Below are 26445 nucleotides of genomic sequence, written 5' to 3'. Positions count from 1 at the left end.
TTTGACACTTTGACCAGTTCTTATTCATACTCATTGAACTCCAATGCAACTGTAAAAAAAATCAACTGTTATAAAAATGTTTATAAATGGAAGTGGAGCAACATTAAAACTTTTTTTAATTGTAGGTCATTAGCATTTTAATTTATTTTCATTTCCAGCTGTATAATTTCAATATTAATCCATCTTAATATTATCCGCATTATGAGGACTCCGAAATACATAAAACTACATGAAAATTTTCCTAATATCATCCGACGATTGGTGTAGATTAAATTCATTCGGTTTATGGTATGCGATTATATGTACGAACATTATACGCATTACAAAATGAGTAGTATTTCCTATATGGCTGCTGTAATGATTATTTTGAAACGAAAATCATCTACATTTTGGATTCATTCAATTTATAAGTGTATGTGCTTCAAACTAATTTTTAATGATATTCATACAAATCAATTTGTTTTTGACAGAGTCCCCTCTGGAAAACAATGGCCGACTTATTAAAACCATCTGAAAATCGTTATGCGGATCGGATGAAGCAAAAACTATTCAGCTTGTGGCCGGTAAATTCTTTCAGTGTAGCAGGAGGCTGGCTTTATGCTTAACCAGCAGCAAGGATGCCAGATTTTTTTTCTAAAAATTTGTGGTCGAACGTGAAATCAAGCTGTGCAGAATCTGAAGAAGTACTAACAAAAAATGGATACTACTACTTGTTTATTCAGTACCCTTGTCATCACTACGATAAGGGAGTTAAGACTTACTCGATTTGAATGGCTCGATTGTTTGTTCACCATACTCTGAGCGCTCTGATTGCCCACCATGCGCATACGATGTTGGCTACGATAGCACTTGCTGGAGCGCCTTAAGGACTATTCACACATTTCAGTTTCGTGATGGTTCAGTGGAAGTGCCATATCGGTGACGACGAATCTGAGTTTGCCGGACGGACGTTACACTGACGGCTAGCTGCACTGAAACGGCACTGTGCCGGATAAGTATGAATGCGCGCTTAAAAATCGAATGAAATAATATCAATATCAGTGCACGGTGTCGTGTCGGCACTGAATCGAACCGGATATGTGTGAATAGTCCTTTATTTGTTGCAACATCTGGAATTCCGCACGGGAGCCATCTCGGCCCTTTGATCTTCTTGCTTTACTTTAACGACGTTAACTTTTCTCTGGAAGGACTGCGCATATCTTTTGCAGATGACCTCAAGATCTACCGTGTTATTCGCAACTCAGAGGATGCGACGTTTCTTCAACGACAAATGGCAATCTTTTCGGATTGGTGCAAATTGAATCACATGACCGGAAATCCAGAAAAATGCTCGATCATTCTTGACGAGCAGTTTACATTCAAGCAACACACCAATGTAGATTGTTGCTAAAGCTTCTCACTGCCTTGGAATTCGCTCTTCTCCGTTTACCTCGGACCAATCCTCATCAACTACCGAGCTATGAAAGTCGCGGATTGCTACCCGAATAAAAAATATTGTTGAAAAACAATACGATTTGCTGTTACAAAACCTGCCATAATTTTGGCGGCTGCTCGGCCATCCATGGAAGTTGACCATCAATGTCAACTTCCCTCTCTGAGCAGCCTAGATAGCCGTGTAGTGTCGGTAGCGGTTTCCCAACTGGCTAAGAATAACGCTACGGTCCACCTGTACCGGTGGTATAAGTCCACCAAACAGGTAAGCCGTGTGGCATCCGGCGGATATATTTTTTTACCAACAATTGATCCACTGGTTTCCTGTTCCATGTCGTAAAAGGCCACAAAAATAGGAATTCCTAAGTCAAGGTGTATTTCCGTGCCGATGGCTGGATGGCAGCAGGAGGTTAAACAGGGCAGTCGTGAACAAAATATCTTGGGGTTTTCCCTTACTGTGTTAAGCGAAGCTCTGGCACAGTGGACGACTTCTTTCTTCGCAACTCGTGGGATTTAAATGATTAAAACATTTAAAAAAATCCTTACATGGTTCGCTATAGGCGATTATATGCCAATATATTTGATTTCTTGTAGTTGTTGTACGGTTAGTGCTGGAGGTGAAATGTTCGTTACTCCAATTGATAATGGTTAGAGTGGCACAAATCAATCTTCAGCATAAACGTACAGCAACTATGAATCTATCCAGACTTCTGCAAGAAGGTAAAGCTTCTATAGCTTTGGTTCAAGAACCATATTTCCAATAGGGAAACTTCTACGTTGGAAAATTGTTACATCCAGTCTTTGTTGCCTTCTACAAGACCGGTATGACTAATCCACGTGAAATGCCTCGAGCATGCATACTTGCAAATAGTGCTCTCGATGTTTCTCTCATATCGGAGTTCACAACTCGGGATATTCGTGCTGTCACAGTTGGTATGACTATTGATGGCATAGACAGGAAATATGTCTATTGTTCGGCATATTTACCGCATAACCAACCTTCGCCAAGCGATGACTTCAAAAAGGTTGTATCATACTGCTGCAAGAGTGATTTACCGCTTGTAATCGGCAGTGACATAAATGCTCACCATATCATTTGGGGCAGCACAGATATAAATTCGAGAGGCTCTGATATGATGGAATTTGTAAGCAGTACAAACCTGCACATAGTCAATGCAGGAAGCCGTCCAACTTTTGCGAGATCTGGAAGAGAGGAGGTTTTGGACGTAACTCTCTGCTCTGATAGAATTGCGCATGAGTTGGTGAATTGGCTCGTCTCCGATGAGCTTGAACCTTCGTTGTCTGATCATAAGTACATCTTCTTTGATCATTCAAACGTTAAATTTGATATTATCACATATCGTAATCCTAAATCTACAAACTGGGACCTCTATGAAGAGGGCTTGGCGACTAGATTTTACGGGTACCAACCAACAATTGAAACCCCAATTGATTTGGAAAATGTTGTCGACGAGACAAATTCACTCATAGTTGCAGCATATGAATAGGCTTGTCCACTTCGGATTGAGCGAGCTACTAGAGGAACTCCTTGGTGGAATGCTGAACTTGCTAGATTAAGGAAACTATGCAGAAGAGCTTGGAACCACCGACGCAGAGATGGGTCGGGGGCATTCGTGTCGGCTCGAAGGGCTTACAAAAATGCTCTTCGATCGTCTGAGCGAAGTGGTTGGAAAAGCCTCTGCACAAATGTCTCTAGTCTCAACGAGGCTAGCAGATTAAATAAGTTACTTTCGAAGTCTAAGGACTTTAATGTCAGTTTCTTAAGAACTTCAGATGGTGAACACTTGTCTGATGAAGGTGATGTACTTCACTATCTTTTTAACACTCACTTTCCAGGATGTATGGATCCATCACCGACAGCTCTTCCCGAGACTTTTTTTAGGTAGTTACGATTCTTGGGCCCTTGCTCGAAGTGTTGTGACGATTGAATCGGTCAAATGGGCAGTTGAGAGTTTTGCTCCGTACAAGTCTCCTGGAAGGGTATGAACATTTCAAACATGTTTCGAAGAAAATACTTACTTTTAGTCTTGCGACTGGATATATTCCAAGAGCCTGGCAGGAAATAATTGTCAAATTTATTCCCAAAGGCGGTCGCGACACTTATGAGGAAGCGAAGAGTTTCAGGCCTATCAGTCTAAGCTCATTTCTTCTTAAAACAGTGGAACGCATAGTAGATCACTATATCAGGAATGTTAGTCTGGGCGTGCATCCGCTACATGGAATGCAACATGCTTACCAGCGTGGAAAGTCCACCACAACCCTGTTACATGATGTTGTGTACAACATTGAAAAAGCTTTCTCACAAAAGCAATCTTGCTTGGGAGTTTTCCTAGATATTGAAGGTGCCTTTGATAACGTGTCTTTCAATTCAATTCTGGAAGCAGCCCGTGGTCATGGCATACCTTCAAGTATCACAAATTGGATACACGCAATGCTTAGCAATCGACTTCTTTGTTCATCGCTTCGGCAAGCAGAGATTAGAAAGCTGAGTGTCTGTGGGTGTCCTCAAGGTGGTGTACTATTCTCACTTTTATGGAACCTAGTCGCTGATGGTTTGTTAAGGAACTGTGTTACTGTGGTCGATCAAGTTAAATACGTCGGGGTTATTCTTGACTCAAAACTGAATTGGTCTGCTCACATTGATTTCAGGATTAAAAGAGCTTGCATGGTTTTCGGCCAATGCAAACGAGCTTTTGGAAAATCATGGGGACTCAAACCCAGATATATTCATTGGATCTACACAACTACTGTTAGACCAATTTTAGCATATGGATGTCTTGTATGGTGGCAGAAAGGAGAAGTCGCGACAGCTCAGTCAAAGCTAAATCATCTCCAAAGGATGGTCCTAATGGCGATGACAGGAGCATTCACGACAACTCCTACTGCTGCTTTAGAGGCGCTACTGTGCATTAAACCACTACACGTATTCCTAAAACAAGAAGCATTATCTTGTGCATACCGTCTTAAGGTTACAGGGCTTTGGAACAGTAACCCATTAGATTATGCTACCAGCCACACTCGCTTGTGGTCTCAAATGGTTACGTGGGATGAGTATTTACTCGCTCCTAGTGACCTAACTCTCACATGCAGTTTTCCTTTCAAAACATTCAATGTGAGCTATCCTCTTCGTGAGGAATGGTTGTCTGGTTGTCTGGAACGACAACTTAATGAACACATAGTTTGTTATACGGACGGTTCTCTGTTGAATGGTCGTGCTGGTGCTGGTGTCTACTGTCGTGAAATGAGGCTGGAGCAGTATCTTTCACTTGGTAGATACTGTACTGTGTTCCAAGCAGAAATCTACGCAATTCTGTGTGGAGTACAATCGGCACTTAAGCAGAGGATCTGTGGTAAACGAATTTATTTTTGTTCCGACAGTCAGGCAGCCTTAAAAGCACTTAGTTCGAATGACTCACGGTCGAATCTAGTGATCGCATGTCGAACTCAAATTGAAGACCTCAGCATTTCAAATGCTGTTTACTTTTTATGGGTACCCGGCCATTCTGGTATTACTGGAAATGAATGGGCTGATGAGTTGGCTAGAGCTGGTGCAACGAATGATTTCGTTGGTCCTGAACCAGCTTTACCACTTTCAACTAGTTGGATGAAGCACAAGATTCGTTCTTGGGCTGCATCTAAATATGCCAGCTACTGGCGCAGCTTGCAAACTTGCGCTCAGACAAAAGCATTTCTACCAGATTTAAATCTGAAAATGTCAAAGTGTCTACTGCATTTCTCCAAGCATCATTGCAGTATTCTGGTCAGAGCTCTGACTGGGCATTGCAAACTCAATTATCACATGGCTACTATTCAACGTGCTGAGTATTATTCGTGTGATTTGTGTGAATGCGATTATGGTACTTCATATCATCTGATATGTAACTGTCCCGCATTGACGCAGCTACGTATCCGGGTTTTTGGTTCTCCATACATGGTTGAGTCTGTGTATGCGGTGCTAAAATTGAAGGATATTCTCTCGTTTCTTACCCAATGTGGTAAGTAGCTATAGACAGAAGGGCTCATCGTTCTTCCTGGAGTGAATGAATCCCTTCTGTATTCACCCTAAATAGGGTTTAGCAGATTGTTTGGCATCCTTTAGGGGGTACCGAATTTACTTCTGCTCGTACATACTGCGAATCGTTCTGCATTCTTCCGGGAGTGCAGAATGATGTCGCTTTTGTAAGATCTCTAAATCCTCTCGGGGGTTGGAGGTTTTATTAACAGCAGACTGTTCGGGACCTCGTAGAGGTTCAGAATTTACTTCTGCTTCCACTAAATGTGATCCTCAGCAGATTGTTCAGCATCCCTTAGGGGTGCAGAATTTACTTCTGCTTTTATGTGTTTTTAAGTCGTCAATTTTTCCCATCCTCCTACTCCAACCCTTACCATTTCCTTTCAATCCTTCCCTCTTATATATTGGGAAAATGATTCTAAAAAAAAATTGATGGCAAGGCACAAATCTCCAAATATCAAGGGGAACGTGCCATTTGAGCCAATTTGTTCTGATTCCTGATTCCTGATTCCTGATTGGAACCCTCCTTTACCTCAATGGCGTTAATAGAATCGAGTCGATTCAAAGCAGATTCGCTCTTCGCCGTTTACCTCGGACCAATCCTCATCAACTACCGAGCTATGAAAGTCGCGGATTGCTACCCGAATAAAAAATATTGTTGAAAAACAATACGGTTTGCTGTTACAAAACCTGCCAGAATTTTGCTTTGATCATTGAAAAATATTTTAATGTATTGTTATACACTATTCAATCAATTGTGGAAATGCTTTTTACAATAGAATGTATAGGTTGTTAAGTATCGTAACAATTCAAATCATAAAGTTTTCTCATACATGTTTTTTTGGAAAAGAATAAAATGTACAGTTTGCATATTGTTTGCAACACCACGTGTACAATAAATTCAATTGTAGAATCGTAGGAACAATATATTGAATCGTTGGAAATGAGAAAAAAAAATCTTGTCAAAATACAATAAAATGCATTGTAACCCGTATATATAACTGTGAATCAATAGTGTATGCTGTGAAATCAATGGTTTATTTTTTTACGGGTAATCAGTCTAGACACACTGCAAGTAAGACGGGAGCTATCGCGTGCTTTAACGATAGCAGCTGTTTTGAACGATAGGATCGACTGCCCCACTTTGCTCCGTGAAGTCAACATACATGTTCGTCCTCGAGTTCTCCGCAACAACGCTTTTCTTTGACTTCCTTTACGCTGCACTAACTACGGCATAAACGGTGCGATTATCGGCTTACTACGATCATTCAATCGAGTGTCATCTGAGTTCGACTTCAATCTTTCACGGCATAAACCAAGGGCCAAATTCTTACATAGTATTAGAATAAACCATTGGAACCACATCGTGTCTGTTGATTTTACAATAAATAAATTAATAAAATAGATAAATACCGATTTTGGTTTTTAGCTTGAATAGGCATGAGAAAAAGTTGTCGTAGGACCTTTTTTTGCTTACCTAATGAGTCACTTAAATTAAATTCGCGTAAATTAAGGTTTTAGTGTCTAAAATCATGAAACCAAAACAAGCATCGTAAACTAAAATAGCTGTGCGAAGGGTCTTTAAAAAAATAAACATTAAAAATTATTACTTTTATTGCAACACGGTGTAATTTCTTCATTTTGCTATTACGTTATTTGCAACTTCGCCTTTTTTTCGGTTTACCTATTTTATTTTTTCCAGTTGGATTTACCTCTTACTTATCTGTTACAATATACCCAACAAAAATAATCCGTACAACTACTTGACATGATGATACGATTTTTTTTTTGTACCTCACTGCACATTGTTTAATCTTTCCAACCGTGAAGACGTCCAGGTAACATACTGTTTTCCGGGGTCTCATTTTTGTTCATTTCGAAGCACCCCACCACAATAAAGTTTTGCTTTTTGACTTTGTTCTTGCCATTCACGTACCGGATTCCAATCAAGCCAAGCCAACATACAAGCCAAGCAGTGCGACCTGAGACGAACGTTTGAAGAGTCTGGAATGTCACCAACCGACCCGAACCCGGGTTTGCCAGGGTCTGACGTTGTCAACTGGCATCAAAAGATTGATGACTTTTGTACGAGATTTGTTTACCGAACGAGGTAGCTGCGAGGGATGGGTGGGACGACGAGCAAGGGCGTACGAAAATGCGATAAGCCGGAAAAAGGGTACAATCCGAAGGCATACATACAAGCTAGCTCTCATGATCCTAGCTCAACGTTCGGTTTCAGTGGAGGGGGGGTGGGGGATAGCGGTCGGTTATTAGAATCAAATCCGTGATGGTAAAACTGTGTGAAAGACAGATGAAAACGAACAGGAGAACAATGGATGCTGGCGAAATGGAGAACATTCGATCCGAGGCGCAAATATTTTAAGCCTTTCATTAGTGGTCGCGATAATAGCGAATTGTGGCTTGTATCTGTGTTTGAGGATGGATTATCAGCCCATGAATCGTTTCAGTTATTTTTGTTTTGTTTTGCTAGACATAAGCCTGCTGGTTTGGCAGTTTTAATTTGATGGATTTTGCATCACTGACACAGTTACTTACACAGCCAGACGAAATACCGATAATGTTTATTAGATTGTTAATTGATGGATCATTTTGTTTACGGTTTCAGCCATTCTAGATCCCAAAAACAGCTTTCGTTTACTCGGGCACAGAAAAACATTCAAGAGATTCTGTTTTTGATGAGATCTTTCAATTTCAGTGTAGCATCAAAGCATCTTCAATATAAACATAACTTTATGAAAAACCTGTATGCAAGGTAAAGCAAACGAACCGACAAAGGCGGAATAACTGGCTTCTTTCCGGATTCAATATTTCTTTCGTGCAGATAGAATGGTTGTCTAGTGAAGCGAAGTTCAAGTTTTTCGAACGAGTAAGCCTTTTCAGTTAGATTAAAAGGTCACGCTTGAAGAATACTGATTCTATGCATATGAACACTGCCGTGATGTGCACGGTGCACTAGGTTTCAAAGAGATATATTGAATAGAGGGCCGCTTATGCAGGACTATTTGTTAATACTGAGCTATGCATTGAATTGACTTTGCAGGATTTTCCATTCTTTTATTTTGCATTACAGATTTGATCATACGAATCATCTTATCATAAATGAAAGATTTTGAAGCACAGTTGAAATCGTATATATTCTGCCTCTATACTTAATTTATTATTTCTCATTCTTCAATAAATACAGTTTTTCATACTACCAACAGTGTGCTGAATCAGGTTTTGCATAGCTTCCTCCCAATAAAGTATTTTTCTCATTATAGAGCTGTCATGGTATCAAATCTGATCTGTCATTTATTCACTGCAAGCTTACATGACCTAGGTCAGGGGTCTGGAGCCTGTTGAGTCGAAAGAGCCTAAAATGCAATTTACGAAATTTTAAACATTTTCACGAATCACCAACCAATATTTTCCTAGCAACAATAAACAGTATTTTATTATGTAGAGTTATTTTTTTATTAAAAACTAATTAACTCCAAATGGCATGTCAATTATTACTATCTGTGTTAACAGGACTTTCTATAAATGGTAGAGTGGTTTTGTTGACTTTGAATTGCTGAAATCTTCAGCATTTTCTTTAACAGTATTGAAGTAATCCGTATCAACAGATGCACTGATTTTATCACGATAAGGCGTTAGAATTAGAAAATAAAGTAATTAATCGATCGACTTGTTTGTCAAAAAAACTACATAATTCTTAGAAGCAATCAAATTATTGTATGAAAACATAGGTTGGGGTTTCCTGGTGCTTACGGTTTTAGTGCGTTTTCGTTTGAAGCAAAACTCATCTCAGTTCTGAGTTCAACTGCTGTCAAATCTATGGTACCAATTGCCAAATAACAAAGGGACGTACCACTTGAGCCAATTTGCTCTGATTTCACTTGGAGTGAGAGCTGGGGTATTTTAGTAATCTTTAAGGGAAAACATTGGATTCATCCCATTAAATTTAGCTTGGGACTGTAATTTTATTTCGCTGATCGAATTTTCTTGACGAAAACTTTCGGTAACTTTAAAAACAAAATTACGTTTTACAGAAATTTTGTGAATTTCTAAAGACCGATCAGTTGCCCGACTGATTCAACTTGTACGGTAAATCTGGATAATCATTGAGCACGGTAAAAATACATTATGAAATGTATAATCGAATTACAATGATTTCGTATTTCTGTAAATTTAATAATAATTTTATGTTTTAATCCACCTAGTAATGTAATGATGCCTTTCTCATATTACTCATAACAGTATAAATATTACCATGGAATTCCTAAAAGCAACTGTTCATTGAATAGGAATAGGAAAATTTGTTCGGACTTAATCTAACAAACTTTACAAATCCCAATTACCCTGTAGTTTCGGAACCGGAAAAAGTATCCACAACAAATTTTGGAATTCCGTATGAAACTGTAAGATTTTTTCTTTGAACCTATAAGTTTGTGAAAATCGATTTGGCCATCTTGAAGAAAGTTTGGTGATTTGCAGTTTTTAATCACCATTTCAAATTCTTTCTTACAAATATGACCTCCAAATTGGAACAGTTTTGAACCTAGTTAAACCTAGACTTACTATCTCATGCTCTATTTCGATTAAACCAATTTGAACGAAATTTAACAAATAAAAACGAACCTGCGTTTCTGTTACTTCTGCATGTGTAAGTCAAGCTAAACAGAGTGAATCAGCAGCTTAAAACATGTAGTAGGATTATTATTATTAATATTACTATTATTATTATTATTATTATTATTATTATTATTATTATTATTATTATTATTATTATTATTATTATTATTATTATTATTATTATTATTATTATTATTATTATTATTATTATTATTATTATTATTATTATTATTATTATTATTATTATTATTATTATTATTATTATTATTATTATTATTATTATTATTATTATTATTATTATTATTATTATTATTATTATTATTATTATTATTATTATTATTATTATTATTATTATTATTATTATTATTATTATTATTATTATTATTGTTACTAGTATTAGTATTATTATTTTTATTATTATTATTATAATTGACATCACTGCACCACAGGTACGGTATTACTGCACTACCAGGTGTGAAAATAGCATTTTTTCATCATAAAATAGCTAAAATTCTTATCAGTCGCTGCACCGTCTTTTACCAATATCACACACTAGTAGCAGATATCCGTACCCGTTTCGTTTTCTTCATATCGTGTACGAAATAGAACGAAGCACGCATCGTTCGTTTTGTGTTTTATTCTTCCACCGTATCACCATATACCGGTGTTGTACATATTGTCATTGTAGGGTAAGGGCTCCCTATTTCATCTCATTTGTAAGGACGTCGCCTCAAAACCTCGATTTAGCCACTAAAACCACTATAACTATTTCATATTACTGCTTCATTCGCCTTGCTCCACTTTGAGAATTGATTCACCTTTCTCGAAAATTGAACTAATATTCAAGAAACAGAGCTAAAAAGACTTATGATGTGTTCACTATTCTGCTCCTAATTTCATCTTAATGGATTTCTATCCATCCTATCGTTGGTTGGTTTGCAATGGCGACAGCAATCAAAACAAAATATTCCACTATTACACTCTCAGGTTCAAAATGCCAGAATTCTTCTTAAAAACGGCACAATGCCAACTATGAGACAACACACGATATTTTTAGAACCAGTTTGGAATCATTTCAACGTTTAAAAATTTTTCGTTACCTTTCGCTTTAAATTTAAAATTTTACTGTAAAGTTAATTTGGTGAATTTAAAAACACAACAAGGAATTGTTACTATTTGGGCATTAGCCCTTCTTAAAACAAAATTCAGAGCCAAGAGATGCCATGTATACAGATGTATCTGTATTGTACACGGAAAGACCGAAATCAGCATTTTGGCGAAAAAATTAGTTGATTTTCTGATTTTAGTTAGTTATTTTTTGAGACAACTGAAAAAATATTACTTTTGCTAATTTAGATTTTTTAATTCTCATTCTCTCAATAATAAAAAAATATTTGTTGAAATGGCTATTTTTTCGTTGAATTCACCAATTGAACGTGCTGTCATTTCTTAGCTAAGGAACACTTCATTTCCATTCAACTAATTTTTTAGTTGAATTAGAGAAATAAAACGTTGTTTTCAACCAACAACCAATTGGTTTCGGCAATTTGCAGCTATATGGCGCACTGTCACCAAAAAAACGTTAACACCGTAATGACTACTAGCCACTAGATGGCACACTACAACCGAAAAAAGAAATTCAGTCGTTGTCTTTTCTATATTGGAAGGTATAAATACGATGGTGTATTGGAGAAAAAGACATAAACGAAACATAAACTTCTTTTTGAAAAGTTTTCTTCTAAATCGCTGTTTTCTACATTCGACTTCGCGAAATCGACTCTCTCACTAAAAACTTTGAGCAGTCGGAAGATACAAAAATCTATTTTAATCCACCTAGTGGTGTAATGATGCCTTTCTCATGTACATATAATATTGTGGTATTCTATTCAAAATTTTTCTCTTCGATTTTTGAAAGAAACCAAGAGATAGTTTGTGCATAAAATACAGAATAAAACAGTGCTTTGATTGCGTAAGTCATCCTTAAGAAAACGAAGTGGGTTATATGCACTTCCGGCACCGGAACCCGAGAACCGGTATAACCAAAGTCGGTTCGTACGGCCACCAACTAACATGACACACAAACTCTACTAGTTTTTATTCAAATTTTGAAGATTTTATACATTTCTGCCATCGCACTCCAAATTTTTTTTTAATCGAAGACGATAAATTACGATTGAAATGTTTGTTGCATTCGAAAATATTTTAAGTTACGGTGTACAATATTGAACACACTTTACACTATAACTCCGGAACCGGAAGTCACATCCGGATTGAATTCAGGAATTTCGTATGGGACCGGAGGACCTTTCATTTGAATCTAAGTTTGTGGAAATCGGTCAAACCATCGCTGAGAAAAGCGAGTGAGATCCATTTTGGTATATATGGCCACTATTTCCGGTACTTCCGGAACCGGATACCGGGAACCAGGATAGCCGGAATCGGTTTGTTTAGTTGCCTACTGATAATGACTATCGATTTGTGTAGTTTTTAAGGCCAGGTTAGGAAATTTTTTACGTTTTTTGTTTCGCCGGTTTTAGCGACGGTGTACAATATTTTCACACTTTACCCTATAACTCCGGAATCGGAAGTCGGATCCGGATGAAATTCAGGAATTCCGTATGGAACCACGAGACCTTTCATTTGAATCTAAGTTTGTCAAAATCGGTTCAGCCATCTCCGAGAAAACCTAGTGAGATTATTTGACACATACACACATACACATACACACACACACACACAGACATTGCTCAGCTCGATGAACTGAGTCGAATGGTATATGACTTTGGCCCTCCGGGCCAATTTTCACTAGTCGGTTTTTCAAGTGATTGCATAACCTTTCTATATGAGAAAGCAAAAACATCATTTGACATATACAATTAGAGTGCAACATTCGAGACTCACTTCACTGTTCCGCTTAAAAACATTATTTCGCACAATCGCTTCAAATGCGCACAAATTCTGAATAAATACACTTTCCACTAAGAGTTTACGTCATTTTCACATATCGGTTTAGAAATGTATATATGGATATATCGTAACACATGCGAAAAACATCAAAACAATTTGCAAGCAGTTTCAACCAGACTGTCCTTTTTAGCTTTTTAAAGGATTGTTTTGCTTTGACACTTCTCATGAGTTTTTGTCTAATAAACTTGTTAATAAAACCAATGTCATTTTTGTTTTCTTTGTACTGTCCCTCAGTAATGATGGTGATAGATAAATGGAAACAAATTTTCTGATTTTAATAAAAAAATTAGTTGTCAATGAGAAATTTGTGTTGGATTGAAATATTGCTGGTTTGTGTCCAGGATATTCGCCAACTAAACACATTCGCTAAAAATAAGAGTTTTTTCCAGCAGAGTAAATTCTCACTTTTAACTAATTTTATAGTTATTTTGAAAATTTTGTTGTTAAAATCAACTAATTCAAAAACAGTAATACGAATCAGGCGCAGAGCTAATTTTCGATTTTATTGGTAGTTAGATTATATAAATCCTTCCACAGATCACTGAGCTATGAGCTTTCAAAATACGAAAAAGGCAAACGCGCCTTATGAATTATCCTCATTGATACTCGTTTATACCAAACATTTCAGAAAAGTTTAACTTTGAACTATTTGAGATTATGTCACACAACTGAAAATTTTATCATAAAATTGTGATCATATTTCCGATGGCATGTTGCAAGAATTATGTTGATACATGAGATACAACAGGAGATATTCACGATCAAAAACCTACCAATAAATCTCGCCCTAATAACTGGCACACCTGGTGAATGTTTTCAAGATGGTAATATTGTTTATAGTATTCAAATGTCAAACTTTTTTCGTCGACTTTAAATGACTAGAATTGTTTTCCAAAATTTAAGTAACACATTTTCATTCACAAATTTTTGAAATGTTCCTATTCACTTGTATCTGTTTGTATGAGTAATACTTAGAATTATTTAAAAAAAATCGAACATCTCAGGCAAAACCCGTTTTCTCTAGAGCCTTCGTTTTCCTTAGCCTTACCAAGCGTCAGATTCATTAAATCTTCAAACGTCCTTACGCCCGGTTTCTCGAACGTTCCGCAATAAGAAAAGAGTGAATATCGTCACACCGGAGCTCGAGTGAACAAATTACGATCCAGCATCTGTTCCGAAGCCCAAGGTAGTCTTCTCCCTTCCCCCCCCCAAGGAACAGGGCAGTCCATAAGAAAGGATCCGTCTTCCCCGAGCGACTTTGCGGATGCTGGTATCTCGTTAGCTCTAATCAAAGAGCAATGTTTACATAATGGCACCCCTATGACTGCCACACTGTCTGGACCAGAACCAGGCACAGATCGCGCGAACCAATGTTAGGCCCCGGTATTCGTTCGGCGACAGCTATCGGCTGCTTGCTAAAGTTCTTGAAGTCGAAAAAGTTTACACCAACCATCAAGATGATCCGGAAAGCTGAGCTAAGCTGAGGGCGTTAATGCAATTTATATTCAAATTAGAAAGGTGGCTATCCCGGTACGGTCGTACACGCCTGACGGAACCGGCCGACCGTGTACCCGCCCGGGAGGAAATGGTTTTCCAAATTATCCTGCATCAGAAGCGCGAAATAATTAGCTGCCTTCCTTTGCGGAAAACGCTTGTTGTCGGTGATTAGATGAGATGCGATGAGGCGGAAAGTGGATCGGTTTGATACTTCGAGCGCTTTATAATCGCAAACGAATGAAGCAATTTGCTTCGGAAAATTTAGCGTGAATGATTTTTTTTGTTTGGGATTAAAGGTTTGTTCTATGTTGACGTAGGACTGAGTTTTTGTTGTAAAAACAACACAAGCAAATGTGTTGCTGATGATCGGAAGAATAATACGATAATCTGCCTGCATTTAACGGTAACTAACAAAGTGTAATTGCTAAACTATTATATTTTCTAGGTGACGTAAATTAGATTTTGATCAGCAATGTTTCCAAAGTGGATCCTTGACTTTCAGTTATTTCTTGGAATGAAACATATATCAAATGACTTTCTTATTGCCTATTCGTGCCCATCAGCAAACCATTCATGCTTAAACTTTCCATTATATATATTCAATTCATTATATTATCTGGCAAACTTCTTTTTCGCCTCTTCATGCCGAGTACCGAACAACTCTATTAAGTAGGTTTTCCATTATCAAATTCCTCGAAACGGCACAGATAAGAACAGCCAATATTTCTCAATAAGGATCGCCATCCAAGCGGAAACAGGCAATCTTTCACAACGGACATCATTCACTTTCATTTCGTTTCATTTTCTTCGATATTTTTCCGAGCGTCGATTTCTCCGAAGCCAACCGAATGTAGTAGGAAGAAGCGGAAGAAGAAATAGAAAGCGTCGACAAAAGAGCTGTGACTCGATTCGCCGATTCGTACCGTTCCCACAACTGGCAGCGCAACTGTTGAATTTAATCAACGGAACGTAGAACCAGACGTCTGTTCCGCCTAACCAACCGCCCGTTAGGCTGAAGGCGGGTGCGAAATCGATGCCGATAGCATCCAGACCCGACCCACCGCACGCCCGATGCTGATTGACATGCCGACAAGTGCCGCTGTCCTGGCCTGACACCCTGGTCCTGCTGGTCTCGTTACAGGCAACGAATCCGCCCAATAAGATGCTAACGCCAACGGCCGGCAGAGCCGACAAGTGTGCAATAGTCTTTTCACCGTCTTTCGGGTCTGTTAGATGTCGCGAAAGTTTGCGATTAATGGCGGAATATTGAGCAGAAATCGTTTCAGGGGTGAAACGGGCATTCATCCGAGAAAGACAAGTCCGTCAATTATTTTAAGATGGCTTCAAGTGCGACGATATCAGAAGTGTTCTGCAATCAGGCAAATATCGAATATCCCCAAGAGACACGTTGTTATCGAAATGAATTAATCCATCCTGGTCCGGTATCGTGATCCATCCCTGCAGCAAGAGGAAATTCATCACCAGCCGCGTCATGCCGGCGAAGTTAGCGAATCAAAAAATACGATGATTTATACAAAGCTTTTTTTCTCCTTCCGAGGCTTCCTTCCTGTAGCAAACTTTCACGTAGTTTGCCATTTGTCACGTAGCCAAGCGAAAGCGGCAGTAGAATCACCGCCTGACTGTTGTCCGCTCGTTGTATGTGTGTTTGTGTGAAGCCAGGAGAGGATTCTGGCGAGGCGCGACTGGCACAGATTGCTAGTGCTTCTTCACTTTTCGTCCGACACTCGCACTTCCACTTTCTTACCATGTTTGTCCTGGATTCCGTTTTGAAAATTGTTATTGATTCATGCTATATTTGTTGTGATTTTTCCTGCTGATTGCTTTTCTCTTATATTTCGGCAAGTTTTCGTGCCGTGTCGGTCGAAAGTTTGCCGTTTGCATATTTCAACGGAAATGAAAATTTCTTCAGCCTCGCAATCTGCGATGTTGTTCAGTTGCAACAGTTTCGGTGCTTTTCTCGAAAGAATTTTTTTTTTTGGAAAGTGAATCATTCGGCCGAATGAAACCATTTTTTATCGGAGCTTAATAAATCATTTTAAACAACTGGATGTTGTTCGATCAGAGATATAAAGTAAAATTATAGCACTTGATTTTAATTTTCAAGTTAAAATTGATGACACTCGGGTTCCATTCCTATTTCTTTGTTTTACTTCGTAGCATTCATCCAAAAGTTCAGAATCAGGACTGGAACATGCGTTCTTTTGCAATCCGTAACCATACAAGTAACCATTTCCGCCATCCTGAGCTGGCTCTACCACAAGATTTGGTAAGCATACAATCCTATCCGCCTCACGACCGGTATCATATATCCAAGCATCTTCTCTGTTCATCAGATAACAAACACTAGCCTTCTCGCTCTATACCTATTCTTCCTCTGAATCACTGGGTAGGAGAGTATATTTATCAATGCGGTAAAATTTCATTCCCAATCGAATAATATCAGATGAAAATGAAATTCATTTGACTTTTGCTGTCATTTTCAAGTGAAGCTCCCAGAATTCATCGCCAGTTGAATAACCCAAGTAACAATTAAAACTTATTATAATTGACATGTTTCACAATTGCTTCATGTCGGTTAGTTTTGTTAGATATGTTAGACAATTGATCAAACACGTTTTGCCTTTCTCATATAGAAATATGCAATCACTGTGAAAATCGACTTTTTAACCGAGGCCCGGAGGGCCGAATGTCATATACCATTCGACTCAGCTCGACGAACTGAGCAAATGACTGTGAGTGTGTGTGTGTGTGTGTGTGTGTGTGTGTGTGTGTGTGTGTGTGTGTGTGTGTGTGTGTGTGTGTGTGTGTGTGTGTGTATGTGTGTGTGTGTGTATGTGTGTGTGTATGTAACAAAAATATGCACTCACTTTTCTCAGAGATGGCCAAGCCGATTTTCACAAACAAAGATTCAAATGAAAGGTCTCATAGTCCCATAGCCTGCTATTGAATTTCATTCCGATCCGACTTCCGGTTCCGGAGATATAGGATGATATGTACCAAAAAAGTGAAAAAAACATGCACTCACTTTTTTCAGAGATGGCTGAACCGATTTTCACAAACTAAGATTCAAATAAAAGGTATTATGGTCCCATAGCTTGCTATTGAATTTCGTTTGAATGTGACTTCCGGTTCCGGAGTTATATGGTAATATGTGAAAATTTGAGAAAAAGTTTACACTCAATTATCTCTGGAACTACTCAACCGATTTTCGCAAACTTAGGTTCAAATGAAAGGTCTTATAATATCCTAAAAATTTGTGGAACATTTTATCTGGATCCGACTTCCGGTTCCGGAACTAAAGCGTGATAATTGGAAAATTAACAATGTTTTAAGTTTTTGCCACGAACGATGGTTAAAAACAGGTATAAATCCCAGAAAACTGTCTGATAAATTCTTCTAGTTTGCAGAGCTTGTTAGTTTGTGGGCATAAAAACTTAATTCGGCATTACTGGTCCCCTCTTTTCCTGTTCCGAGAGCACCGAAAGTGAAGAAGAAAAACTCCTAAAACTAAATTCACTTCGATTTCTCTGCGATGCTTGAACCGATTTTCACAAATCTTGATTTGAATTACAGTTCATACTGTCTTTAAACCTACTCCGGATCCGACTTCCGGTTCCGCAGTTACAGGGCGATGAGTGTCAAAGTTTTCAAATCGCCATATAGAGTGACAATATGTACAACACCGAAAGAAGAAGAAAACACAAAACGAACAAGGCGTGCTTTGTTTTATTTCGTACACGTTGTGTAGTGATGTCAATAATAATATTAACAATCCTACTACATGTTTCATGCTGCTGCTTCATGCTGTTTAGCACGCAGTAGTAACAGAAACGCAAGTTCGTTTCGTTAGATTTAGTTTAATTGATTTAATCGAAATAGAGCATGAGATAGTAAGTATAAGTTTAACTACGTTCAACATGTTCCAATTTGTAGGTCATATTTGTTGGTAGCAAACGAACCAACTTTGGCTATTCCGTTCATCTGAATCCGGTTTTGGGAGAATTGGAAATAGTGATTAGAAATTGCAAAAAGGATCTCACTCACTTTTCTTGGAGATGGCCGAATAGATTTTCACAAACTTATAGGTTCAAATGAAAAGTCTTACAGTTTCATACGGAATTCCTTAATTTGTTGTGGATACTACTTTCGGTTCCGGAACTACAGGTTAAACAGGATTTATAGAGTTTGTGAGATTAGATCCGAACAAATTATCCTATTCCTATTTAAAAAAACAGTTGTTTTTGCGAATCTCACGGTTATATATATATGATGTAATGAGTAATATGAGAAAGGCATCATTACACCACTAGGTGGATTAAAATAGGTTTTTTTATTATATCTAAAATTCATTCATATTACTGCTTGTGGAACCAACTCAACAACCTGAATGGATTAAGTTCCACATCCGGTTTTTCAAGTAACTGTACGACAAGATCATTTTAGCAGTTTCAATTCCGGTTTCCACTTAGCAAATATTACTATTGTAAAGCATATGAAACAAGAAACGTGTTGCACATCATACAAGAAAAGTGCGCTTTTCCAATCGCATAATCGTTGTGACAAGAGTTAATAAATTCGATACTATAAGAATGTTAGCTACTTGGGAATTGTATCTAAGGATAGTATCGAAAATAAGCTATCCAGATTGCTATAAGCTATGGGCTGTCAGCTTTCGTTTGTTTACTTGTTTGTGCGGTTGAAATTCTGCGTTTTCAAAATGTCGCGTATTGAAAAGGAAGTGAAAATTAAGGTTCTGGACACATGGCTGAGTGAGAAGGGTATTACTATGCGCACTTTGGTGAAGTGGTTTGAAATTCATCATGTCAGTGTTAAATCCATCATTAATAAGTTTGGGAACACTATTCTTTGGATGAGCTACCAGGAAGAGGCAGAAAACCCGGTTCTTCCAACCCGAAACTGGACCAGAAAATGGTATTTCTAATCATGAAGAACAAATCAATTTCAATACGTGATTTGGCCAAAAAACGCAGGAACGAGTGTCGGAATGATCCAGCGTGTCAGGAGGCGAAATCACCTGAAGACCTACAAGAAGCAGAAAATCTCGAAACAAAGTGTAGAACAGAAAAAGCGAGCAGCAACAAAGGCCCGGAAATTGTATTTGCGTCTTGCAGTGTCCGGATGCATGCGTTTTGATTGACGATGAGGCTTATGTAAAGCAGGACTCAAAAACCCTTCCAGGTCCACAATACTTTACTGTCGTCGTTGGGGAGGATGTGAGCGATGCGGACAGGTCGATTTAAGTTGAGAAATTCGGTCGAAAGGTACTGGTATGGCAAGCAATATGTTCCTGTGGTTTGCAGGTCAACAATTTTTTACACTATCGGAACTATAAATGAAGAAATCTATCGATCTGAGTGTCTCCAGAAGAGTTTGCTGCCTTTATATAAGAAGCATAGTACACCTCCACTGTTTTGGAGGGATTTAGCGTCAGCTCACTACGTCAAATCCACTCTCAATGGGCTTGCTGAAAAGGGTATAAATTTCGTTGAGAAAAATATCAATCCACCAAATTGCCTTCAACTTCGACCCATCGAACTGGGCAATCGTGAAGAGGGTCTTCAAGACGATTGGTAAGGCAGCTGGGAACATGCAGGAGTTCAGAAAAATTTGGGCTCAAGCGTCCAAAAAATGCGATGTAACACTTGTCCGGAACTTGATGAAGAGCGTTCGATCAAAAGTTCGAAAAATCGTAAAGGAATAACTTAAATTTTATCAGGGTTCTCATTATGCTCAAGTTTCCCCTCGTACAATAAAGGATCAATTTTTAGTTTGAATAAAATATCGTTTTTTATCATAATTTGAAAGAAAAAATTGTGGATAGCTTATTTTCGATACAATCCTTATTCAGCGAGTGTGATTTAATGAAGGGAAAATATCATTGTTGTAGACCTTTTCGTGATAATGGAAAACCTTGTTCGTCTAAGCGCCGTAAAGTAATAGATAGTATGATAGAACACTTTGCTTTCAAGAGTGGACAATTATTGTGTATACTACAATGCATGTCGATTATATTCAAAGCATTTCAGTGAGCAAAAGAGCAGCAAGTGTAACAAACTTCGCACTTCTCATAAAAACGCTAAAGTTTTCATCAACAGCGGCACCGTCTTTTATCAATATCACACACCAGTAGCAGACATCCGTAAACGTTTCGTTTTCTTTATAGCGTGTACGAAATAGAACAAAGCACGCATCGTTCGTTTTTTGTTTTCTTCTTCCACGTTGCACGTACCGGTGTTGTACATATTGTCATTCTAAATGGCGATTTGAAAACTTTGACACTCACCGCCCTGTAACTGCGGAACCGAAAGTCGTATCCGGATTTAAATAAAAGATCTCGAAGTTCCGTAGACTGCTATTGAACGCCGAACTTCGATTCGGAAGTAATGGGCTAAAATGTGCAAAAAGAATTACTGCTTATTCTATTTTCTTGGATTCAGATGAATTATTCTGTAGTCCGATGACCTCTCCGCTTGAATTTCAACCGGTTCCGAACCCTGGTTCCGGAGTAACGGGGTGAAATGTGCAAAAATAAGAAGAAATGAGCACTCGATTTTCTCAAAGACCATTAGAACAATTTTCACAAAAGCAGATACAAGTGAAAGCTCCTACAATCGTATAGAACACAACGATTATTTTCAATGTACGATGCTACAATTTCTACCTGTTTCAATGGCGTAAACTCTTCCATGACTATAATGGCAAAGACCGACGTTACAGAATCTGGCTGATTCGTCAAAATAGACTGAAAAATGACAGAATATTTAACATTTCAGTGGGTGCCGTCTAGATGGCGCACTCTGTGCAATTTGTTTCGAATCCGGTTTCCGGTTTCGGAATAACAGAGTGTTATAAATTGCAATCCGCCATTTAGAGCGACAATGCGACAAACGGAGAAAGTCTTCTAAATTTTACTCAAAACTGTTTCAATTTGTAGATTATATCATCTGCTGGCTCTCTGACGGCAGAGTCGATTTTCACAAATCTAAACTCAAATGAAAGCTCCATAGACTATTACTGACTTTTATTCCGATCCGACTTCCGGTTCCGGATATTCTTACTTTTTTTGGGGATAATAATCGGACCAGCTTAATTATAATAATAGGTCAGCCTAATTATAATTATTTATAAACTTGAAATCGTATATGCACTGAAGACCCTTAATATTGCCAAGCAAAATTGAATATTTTTCTTCACATCCGGGAAGAGTTGTTTTCACTAGCTCCGTTGAACGCCGGGGGTCAGCATCCCAACAGGTTGTCATTCTTTTCGAATAAATTGCTCAAAATGTGTATGTATTGTAAGCTGAAGTGGACAAATGCTCTCCAACAGTAGTACGCTGTCCGCTTGGGACGTTCAGCATGGCGGAAAGAGCAGCATCATCGTAAACAACGCACTCACAAAAATGACACCGACAGGGATGATAGACGACGGCCACAAAAATTAAAGCAAGTTTTCAAGAGATCACAGGACCACAGGTGGCATCTCTTCTGTGTTTCGTCATAGTGCGCACAGGACCAGTGCTCATGGAACACCGTAAAGCCCCGGGAGTCCCTTTTCCTGTGTCTAGGCGACGTGACGCTGCTGTGTGTTGGTTTAGAAATGGCGTACTTTGGCGGCTTGCATAGACAATCTCGGTAAGAGCTTTTCGGGGTTTGCCCTCTGCAACACTCCACAGCTGTTGTTGAAACTGATCCTGGATGGGATGAGCTAGCGGAGAAGTAAGGGATTTTTGTGTTTTTTTCCGAGCCCTTCTACTTCGAGGAATGTGACGAAGCAACTCGGATTTCAAAGTGCAACACGATAGCAGAAAAGGGAACTGCACTTCACAGAGATGGTGGCTGTATGTGAGCTTGCCGGGGCGAATTTCGATCGGTACGGTCGTTGCCAGGGCTGTGCTTTAAAAGTACGCTAAATCGTAGGCAAAAAAATATAACCCAGACTGAAGTGGAGTTTCGGGATGATTCCTGTGCACGCTCAGCAGGACAGTTGAACGGTTGGCACCCGGAAGGCTCCTCCGTGGGCCGCTTGGACATGGTTCAGCAGCAGAGGGAATCGTTGTTGATGAACCGAAACATCCATTAACGAAATTTATGTTCTATTCCACTTTATGGTCTACATCTTTTCTACAAAGTGCATACCAGAGATAAATCTTATCCTTTCGCTCGTACGTAGTTGCTTCCTTCCTCCCAGACACACGATATATATGAAGTCAAAGCTTTGGCACCGAAACGAAGGAAATGCTGCACGGGAATCACTTCAGATCTAAAACATCGCACTGTTGGTAATTGAGGTTCATTCGCTGGGCGGGTGTTGGTACGTTTTAAAACTGGTCGTACATTTTCGCCCGTCTTCCCTTTGTCAGCGCCACTTCAAACTGGCAGTCTGTGTCGATTGGGAGCCTTGATTTGTCGGAGACGGATTTTCTTTTTAGGGTGCGAGCCCCAGGTGTGGTTTCAAATACTGTCTTAATTACACTCACGGAGAACCCGCAAATCACAAAATTAAAACAGCAAAAGGCAAAACAAAATTTTAAATGGTAATTGAACGTCATTTATGTCAGGTACGTAGGATAACAGAGGTATTCCCGGGTAGGTGTAAATAGCAAACAAAGATCAAAATAATAACAACTTTTACCATCATATCTTGGCTTGCTGTTTCTGTGTTATCACAGCGATACTTGACATTTTCATGATATTGCGTCCAAGGAATCAAGAAATTATACAATATCTGTTTAACATCAAAATTAGTTATAATATCTTATTTCGTTATTGATGAGCTATTCCAATTTCATTAAGTAAATTGATCCAGTAGTTCTATCTTCAAATAAAATACTATTGAATAAACTGCATCAGAATCAGATAAGAGAAATACTTATGATATTACTCAATTCTGAATGCTAGAATATAAAATAATTGAGAAATTCGTCTTCTATAAATATTTTGTTCTTGGTTTCATATTACAATGACAGAATTTAATATTTTGTAGCTATTTTCTCATGCAAGTTTTGTTATGATTTTTGATATTTTAACTCTTATTTCAAACTAAATAATGTTAATTTCTACCATTGAGATGTTTGGTTTTAATAACAGAATTTGTTATTGGTTTGCAAAACACTTCTACCCGGGTTTTGGCCCACTTTAGGAAGTAATTGCACAATATTGTGAAATTAGTGTTCATTCGATGTTGAACAGTCGTTCGCACCGCACGCGATTGGCTCCTGGAATTTATTTCTGGCTAACTAGAGTTTCATTAATTCATGGCTTCAGTTTTTTTTCAAGGCTACCTGAATCACTAACAGTCTTTTTGAAGACTAACACTTAGTCAGCCTTTCTTGATGCTATACAATGAGTGATATTCTAATGTAATCAGTCTTTTTCAAGACTAAGAAATTAATCAGCCATTTTTAAGGCTAGCTAATCAAAGAACTTTTCTTCGAACTTATCTGTCTTTAATAAGACTACCACAAAATCAGTCTTTATCAAGACTTAACCAAACTAGGAGTCTATTCGAAGACAAATTTAACCTATTAATTTATATTCTTCAAAAATACCAGCGTCCAACCGGAAAGGCAATAAGCCTAGAAATGAAAATGATACAATACGGAAGAAATCCCAATCCGTTATTCCAAATTTTTTCTAACACATTGACGATCTTACAGAATCTGAATGTAAAAATAAAAGACAACGGACGGACTTCCCTTCCGTTGATCCTATGCTGTCTAACAATATTTACGATATTCTTCCTGAATCAGATCGTAGCGACATAGAAGAAAATTGTTCGAAAATTCCCAAAATGGACGCTTATCGTTCTGGGAAGGAACAACAATCCATACCTCCAGTGACGGTGATGATTTCCGACTTCAAAGCATTCCGTACTGAGCCTTCTACATTTCTCCCGGAAGTAAAAGTCTCATTTCAAATCGGACGAAGAGGAGAATGTCGAGTCTTGGTTGATGGATTGGAAGATGACGAACGTCTTCTCCGATATTTGTCGATATTTGTATTTCATAAATTCTATTCATATGATATAAAATCAGACAGACCCTTCAAGGCTGTCTTGAAAGGCTTATCAAATGATCAAAGTACTGATGAAATGAAAAATTAACTAAAAGAATTGCTTGGTTTTGCCCATTCCCAAGTAATACTTATGAAAAAAAGAGTATGGTACTTCTAAACCACGCTCTGGAATTTCTCATGAACTTTACCTAATAAACTTCAATTGTAACCAATTTGAAAACTTTAGAAAAAGTACGACATTAAATATCATTGGGAACATTAGAGCATATTCAGCTGCTGGAAATTTTATATGTGCGATCTATAAAAGAACTAAAACTGAATCAAACGTATCCCCAGCAAGCCGTTTTAGTCTTATTTATTCTAACAGTTCTACTGTCTAATTTGAAACTTGTATACGCTGCCGTTCTATTTTTAATATTTTTATATTCGAAACAAAGACAAAACGCTGCTGGGGCTGCCAGTTTCTTTTGTTATAAATTCCAGATTTAAATTTTAAAACTGACATATATTATACCTCTAGAACTAGAACTAGAACTAGAACATGTCCTTATAAAATACATAACGGTATTGCAAACTTAACGCAATGTCGTCGTTGCCAAGGCTTCGGCCATGGAACCAAAAATTGTCATAAGGATATACGGTATTTGAATTGTGGTAAATCGTATTCGAAAGACGCTTGTCCAATGAATTAAACCACTGATAAGTTTTCATGTTCTAATTGTGATGAAAATCATAAATCCAATTATTTGAAATGTCCTGTTAGGGAAAAAATTTTGAACGCTCTTTGGCTTAGACAACAACAAGTCAAATCAACGACCTTAAATTTACAGAACATACCTGAAAATCAAAAAACCGTTACAAATGCCTCGCCTAATTCTTCTAAGGGACTTATTTATTCGAATGTAAAACAAAAACGGGTCTGCCTTCCATGTCGTCTTCTAACGAAAACAATTTATCAATAGGTAGATCGGCCACGTCATCTTCTTCTAATGACAGTTTTTTTTTTACAAGGTGAAATGCATTTACGCACGGAGTGTGGGACTCTCCACAGGACTACCCAACTGTTGATTGGAACTACCCACTAAAACACCTTGGATCTGCAACCCTACCTCCCCGGCACCACCGCTAGGTATTACTTCGGGGTGGAAGGCTATTGGTGCTCACAGCACCCTCCCCAGATTTATGCAGAATGGGGATCAGCATCCTGCTCTCGAGGGATCGACCAGTTGGATGACGAGGTCGGTCCAGTGATGCCGGCTGGAGGGTAACTTCCGGTTCACTGGCGCCTCGACGACCCAAAACTGATGCTACGTCGCGGAACTACTCGACTAGTCTCCGCCAAAAGATCTAGTCTACACCGACGGAGGGTTCCCCGACGAGGGAAGTCCTCCCGAACCGACGCTTACGGTACGCGTCTACGACCCGACCGAAAGGATGCCTAAGTCGATCCAATGATTCCGGTTGGAGCGTGACTTCCGGTTCACTGGCGCCCTGACGATCGTAGCGGTATTACACCACGATTTACTCGTCTAGTCCCCGACGAAGGATCTAGACTACTCCGACGGAGATTTCCCCGGCGAAGGAGAATCTCCCGACACCGAGTCTCTTACACCACACGGGACACCCGATGGAGTGCCGAGGTCGGTCCCGCGATTCCGGTTGGAGCATGGCTTCCGGTTCGCTGGCGCCTCGACGACTCGAATCGGTGTTGTGGCGGCTACTCGACTAGCCCCTGCCGAAGGATCTAGCCTACACCGACGGAGAGTTCCCCGACGAAGGAGGCCCTCCCGAAACCGACGCCTTCGATACCCGTCAACGCCCGAC

Source organism: Malaya genurostris, chromosome 2 (genome assembly GCF_030247185.1).
Source record: "Malaya genurostris strain Urasoe2022 chromosome 2, Malgen_1.1, whole genome shotgun sequence".
Taxonomy (NCBI): Eukaryota; Metazoa; Arthropoda; class Insecta; order Diptera; family Culicidae; genus Malaya; species Malaya genurostris.
Note: the sequence above shows the minus strand (reverse complement) of the source record.